This window comes from Trichosurus vulpecula (genome assembly GCF_011100635.1).
Source record: "Trichosurus vulpecula isolate mTriVul1 chromosome X unlocalized genomic scaffold, mTriVul1.pri SUPER_X_unloc_2, whole genome shotgun sequence".
In the NCBI taxonomy this organism is placed as follows: domain Eukaryota; kingdom Metazoa; phylum Chordata; class Mammalia; order Diprotodontia; family Phalangeridae; genus Trichosurus; species Trichosurus vulpecula.
Genome location: NW_023494378.1, coordinates 3521385 through 3527917, shown reverse-complemented (window position 1 = coordinate 3527917; position 6533 = coordinate 3521385). Strand labels below are relative to the sequence as shown.

Here is a 6533-nt window from a genome sequence, read left to right as displayed (position 1 = left end):
GGGTTAAGGGAGAGAATTGAATAAAGGGGGATAGGATAGGAAGGAGAAAAATATAGTTAGTCTTTCAGAACATGAGTATTGTGGAAGAGTTTTGAATAATGTGGCCTATGTTGAATTGCTTGCCTTCTTAGGGAGGGCAGGTGGGAAGGAAGAGGGGAGAGAATTCGGAACTCAAAATTTTAAAAGCAGATGTTGAAAAAAAAGTTTTTGCGTGCAACTAGGAAATAAAATATACGGGCAATGGGGCATCGAAATCTATCTCTCCCTACAAGAAAGTAAGGGAAACGGAGATGGCGGGGGGAGTGGGGTGACAGCAGGGAGGGCTGACTGGGGAACGGGGCAATCAGAATATATGCCATCTTGGAGTGGGGGGAAGGGTAGAAATGGGGAAAATTTGTAAGTCAAAATCTTGTGAAAATCAATTCTGAAAACTAAAAAATATTAAATAAATAAATAATAATTAAAAAAGCTAGACCCTGGGAAGTGTTTACAAGACAATTGGAGAGGGAAGAAGAGTTATCTTGACTTTTACAGAACCAGCCAATTTAACAAGTGTTTATTAAGTGCCTACTATGTATGTACCAGGCAGTATGATCAAGAACATAACCTGTATTCTTTGCACTTTTCACCAGGTAAACTTAAAGCTTGTCCTATATTTGCTATGTTATTATTCTGATCGATCACATGCAAGCTTAAGGTCCTTTCTTCTTTCTTTGTAGAGAATGAAGAGCCACATTCCAATGTCCCCTGGGGTAGCCCTGGTTTGGTGGCAAAAGCTGCTCTGGGAGCCAGAATTGTATTCGGGTGGCTATGGAGTCAGAGGATCTGGGTTCAAGTGTTGTGTCTGATGCTTAATATCTGTGTGATCCTGGGCAACAACTTAAACTTGTTGGGCCTCAGTTTCTTCTCACCTGGCCCTCACTACCACCACCACCACAGTGGCCACTGACCTCTGCCACGACTGCATTTTCTTCCCCTGTCTTGCTCCCTGCCCGCCTGCTCTGGCCCTATGCGCCATGACTGAGGTAGACCCATTTGGTGCAGCTGCTGCTCCAGCCCCTGCCCTGGGGAGTTCTGCAGTAGGTAACAGGGTGGCAAATGGCATCAGCACTGAGGAGGATTTGGCCACGACCTTCATAGCCCAGCAATTGAGCAAGATCATGGGTATCAAGAATCACAAAGTGTTCAGCATCCCCAACAGTGGCAGATCCCTCCCCCCCCACCCCGTATGCTATTGATGGAGTGATGAATGGAAAATACTACCAGGAGTGTCATGGCCCAATCCATAGTTATGCAGCTATTTCACAGGTGGATCAATTACCTCAGAACCAGAGAGTATCCATAAATGGGGAGAACAAATGAAACATCTGGAAGTTCTTGATGCTGATTCTCAGAAGCAGGAAGCAGAATGGAAAGAAAAAGCAATGGAGGAGTTGGAAGAATGGTATGCAAGGCAAGACGAATAGCTATAAAAAACAAAAGTATATGACAGGGCAGCTGAAGAAGCTTTTGTAAATGATGGTGAAGAGATTTCTCCTGGCACTGTGTGGAAACTTGTGGCTCAGCTGTGTGACTTTAACCCCAAGTCTGGCAAGTAGGCCAAGGATGTGTCCCACATGCTCTCAGTCCTCATCTCCTTCAAGGAGGCACCCCTATCCACTGAACGGAAGCCCAATGAAAACACTATGTTTGCAATATCTTAATCTTACTGTGAGAAGCTATTCACAATCATTGGATTAATTATGGTGGGTTATTTTGGAACAAACTCCTTGTCTTTAGAGTTGATCATTGTTTGTGATTACGTGCTTTCTTCAACTGTTTTCTCCCTGCCATTTCGAGTGGGAGGGAAGTGAGAACCTCCAGGACAATAGCCTCTTGTGCTTTTGTGCATTGTCATTTTCAACTGTACTGACAATAAAATTCTCTTTGAAATAGAAGAATAAAATAACTGAAGTCACCAGAGTGCCTGGGATGATGTTTGCTCCCTTCCCTGATTCATGTCTCAAAGCAATAGCTACTAGCTTTATGTGTCTCTTCGTGCATACTCTTCTGTAGTTTGCATTTATGTTTCTACTTCTCTGGCTCTGGCTCAGCCTTTCTCTGTCTCTACCTCTGCGCATCTCTTATGTCTGTCTTTATTTTGTCCTCTGTATTTAGATATATACAATGTATCTGCCTTTGTGTACATTACTGTGCATTTGTGGGTATCTCCTGATATTCTGCAGCCCCTGGTGATTTAGATCTGCGTCCAGCAGGCAGTCCAGGTGTGCTGGTAATCAAAATGGGCTCCTTAGCACTTAGTTCAACAAGTGCCCTTGAAGAGTTTGGCCTTTGTTCCCTTTGAGTAATTCATTGAGCCTTACTAGGTGCTAAGCCCCAGGCCCAAGCCCCTATTAGGTGTAAAACCTTAGTGGGTGTGGATTGGCAACTATGGTGGGGCCCAAGGTGGGGCTAACTCCAGGGAGGGCCTAGTTTACATGTCTGGGAGAGCAGAGGCTTTTAGACTACGTGGGTTTAAGTCCGCCTCTTTGTGACAATTCTAGGTCACGTGGGTGAATCGCATGTGTGACTCACCCCTGATGCTGAAAAAGATATAAAAACCAGGGGTTGGCTGTCTGTTCTTTGAAGCTCGTTGCTGCAGCAGTGGTGGTGCGTGACTCTGGGCCAGCCCTTGTTCTGAGCTCTCGGGATGAATCTAGATGTTGATAACTATGAATTGTATTGGGTCTGTCTGTTGATGTTTGTAATTTGTTTGTATTTTATTCTGAAGTTCAGGGTGGTGGCTTTTTTCCCTGAACCGAGTGAATGCTGTCTGTGTGCTGAATTAAAGTAAACTTGTCCACCCCTTTAACCTTGTTTTCCTTATTAAGGCAGATCAAAAGAACCTGTGCTGTTGGCAGCTTTCCGGGTGCTGGCTGTGGGTGGATCTTACACCCCCACAGAAGCTGCTAGCCAGACTGTTGAAACACCAGGACAAAGCTGGGAAGAGGCCCTCCCCTCCTCCTGGCCTAGGGATCATAATGGAGGCCTGATAAGGAGCTAGTCTGAGTGCCAGCATCTCAGGATTCGAGGTATCCTTGGCAATGACCCATCACCATGGCAAGCAGTGACTAGAACTAGTTGTGGCTGCCTTGCTGTACACTATATTTTGCCTATAAAGAGATTATGCTTCACCAAAGGTGGAATGGGTAGTTTGATTTGTGTTTCCACTGGAAAATGTATGGAACTCCTATCCTATGAACAGAACCAAAGGAATGAAAAAATGGAAGATAATGTGAAATTGGAAAAACCACTGACCTGGAAAATAGATCCAGGAGAGACAATTTAAAAATTATTGGACTACCTAAAAGCCATGATCAAAAAAAGAGCCTAGATATCATCTTTCAAGAAATTATCAAGGAGAATTGCCCTGATATTCTAGAGCCAGAGTGTAAAATTGAAATTGAAAGAATTCACCAATCGCCTCTTGAAAAAGATCCCAAAAAGAAAACTCCTAGGAATATTGTCGCCAAATTCCAGAGTTCCCAGGTCAAGGAGAATATAATGGAAGCAGACAGAAAGAAACAATTTGAGTATTGTGGAAACATAATCAGAATAATACAAGATCTAGCAGCTTCCACATTAAGAGATTGAAGGGCTTGGAATATGATATTGTGGAGGTCAAAGAAGCTAGGATTAAAACCAAGAATCACTTACCCAGCAAAACTGAGTATGATGCTTCAAGGCGAAATATGGATTTTCAATAAAATAGAGGACTTTCAAGCTTTCTCAGTGAAAAGACCAGAGCTGAATAGAAAATTTGACTTTCAAAGACAAGAATCAAGAGAAGCATGAAAAGGTAAACAGGAAAAGAGAAATCATAAGGGACTTACTAAAGTTGAACTGTTTTGTGTACATTTCTACATGGAGAGATGATGTGTGTAATTCATGAGACCTTTCTCAGTATTAGGGTAGTTGAAGGGAATATGCCTATACATATATAGACAGAGGGCACCAGGTGAGTTGAGTATAAAGAGATGATATTTAAAAAAATTAAATTAAGAGGTGAGAGAGGAATATATTGAGAGAGGGAGAAAGGAAGAGATAGAATGGGGTAAATTATCACACATAAAGTGGCAAGAAACAGCAGTTCATTGGAAGGGAAGAGGGTGCAGGTGATGGGGAATGAGTGAATCTTGCTCTCCTCTGATTTGATTTGAGGAGGGAATAACATACACACTCAATTGGGTATCTTACCCCACAGGAAAGTAGGGGGTAGGGGATAAAAACGGGGGACAATAGAAGGGAGGGCAGATGGGGGAAGAAGTAATCAAAAGCATACACTTTTGAAAAGGGACAGGGTCAAGGGAGAAAATTGAATAAAGGGGGACAAGATAGGGAGCAAAATATAGTTAGTCTTTCACAATGTGAGTATTGTGGAAGTGTTTTACATAATGATACACATGTCTCCTATGTTGAATTGCTTGCCTTCTTAGGGAGGGTGGGGAGGGAAGAGGGGAGAGAGTTTGGAACTCAAAGTTTTAAAATCTGATGCTCAAAAAAGTTGTTTTTGCATGCAACTGAGAAATAAGATATACAGGCAGTGGGGCATAGAAATCTATCTTGCCCTACAAGAAAGTAAGGGGAAAGCGGATGGGGGGGGGAAGTGGGGTGACAGCAGGGAGGGCTGACCTTGGAAAAGGGCAATCAGAATATAGGCCATCTAGGAGTGGGGGGAGGGTAGAAAGGGGAGAAAATTTGTAACTCAAAATTTTGTGGAAATCAATGCTAAAACTAAAAAATATTAAATAATAAAATATGGAATTAAAAAATAAAGTTATACAAAGTTTAAAAAACAGAAAAAAGAATTCCTGACAGTGTCTAGTTTCTCTATTTTTCACTTTTGATTAAATCTTTTTTAATTTTAACTTTTTCTGAGTTTATGATTACTATCCCTGATTTTTTACACACTGAATTCTATTCCTGGTCTTTATTTTATCTGTGTGTGTCTCTCATTTTTATGTTTCCTGAAACCAATAATGTTGAATTCAAATTTTTAATCATCTATCCATTTCCATTCTATGGGTAAATTCATGCCATTCACATTGCAATCTATAATTACCTGCAATGTATTTTCCTCCCTCCTAATTTTCCTTTCTATCCTTCTCACCCTATTTACCCTACCCCTCCTCACTCCTCTATTTCACTACTTCCCACTGTGTTGCCCTCCAATTCCTTAACATACCCACTGGTCTAAGAGTCCCTCCCTTATTCTCTCCTCCAACCTATCCTCTTGCCCTCTTATTTCTTTCTGAATTTAGAAGACATATCTATGTATATGTATATGTATATGTATATGTATATGTATATGTATATATATGTGTGTGTGCATATATATATATATATATATATGCACACACACATACCTATTAAGTCCCCCCATAACTGGTGCAAAGTGCCTAGCACAAAGTAGGTGATCAATAAATGTTTATTAAATTGAACTGAAAGTAGGTGCATAATTAATGTTTTTTGACCAATTAATTGTCGATGAGGAAAATAACAGTCTTTCATTGACATCTCCTGTTCAAACAAGATACTACTATTTACTTAAAAGTTTAGGACAATGAAAAATACTTCAAATGTCATCATTTAATGACATCAAACAATATCATCATTTCATCATTACTTTAAGGCTGCTATTTTCTGTACAAATCCTAATATTACAGTCAGATGAATTCCAGAGTCTTCTTTTATTGGATTTGAACCTGTGAGACAGTATATTCCTGTTTAAAGGAAAAAATGAAGTTAAATGAAGTCATTAATTTATGACAGAAAGTGAGTAAAGAATGCCTTCAGTGAAATAGGAATTCAGGTCAAATCAACAATATTAAAATTATCTGTGAAACTCTTCATGATAGCAAATGTCATCTGATATAGGACAAGAATTCGTAGCAATGGAGATACCATTGAGCTGGTTTCATCCTCCAATGTCCTAGTTAATTGGGTAAAATATGAGCAATATTCAGAGGAAATAAATACAAAAAATATGATATTCATTTTGTAAGAAATTTATGAAAGAAAGGAAACACCAATTGTTTGAGTGATGCTTGATCATTGTGAAATCAGGCATGCAGGTAAATACTGGAGCTAGTGAGCAGGGCTAGTTAATTAAAAAAAGTAACCCTAGGAGTATACAAAATCCAATAGTAAATGTGACTAGTGCTGTACTCATTGTACTCAGTAGTAGGGCTCGGATTCCAAACTGGCACCTCTACTCGAAATGCTAAATGGGATACCATCCATCTTTCACTGTTATATTCTATTCTAAACAAAGTCATCTCTCTCTCTCTCTCTCTCTCTCTCTCTCTCTCTCTCTCTCTCTCTCTTCCTATCCCTCTGCCTCTCTCCTCCTCCTTACTTCACTCCCTTTCCCTCCCTCTCTATCTCTCATCCTTTTCAGATCATGATACAATAAAATTATTTGTAATAAAGGAACATGGAAAAATAAACTAAAAATTAATTGGAAACTAAATAATCTAACCCTAAAGAATGAA

At 40.1% G+C, this 6533-nt stretch overlaps 1 pseudogene; it reads left to right on the top strand.

Annotated features, from left to right (window-relative positions):
- Positions 1-1016: 1016 nt before the first annotated feature.
- On the top strand, positions 1017-1703 carry LOC118833157 (annotated as a pseudogene).
- Positions 1704-6533: the final 4830 nt, after the last annotated feature.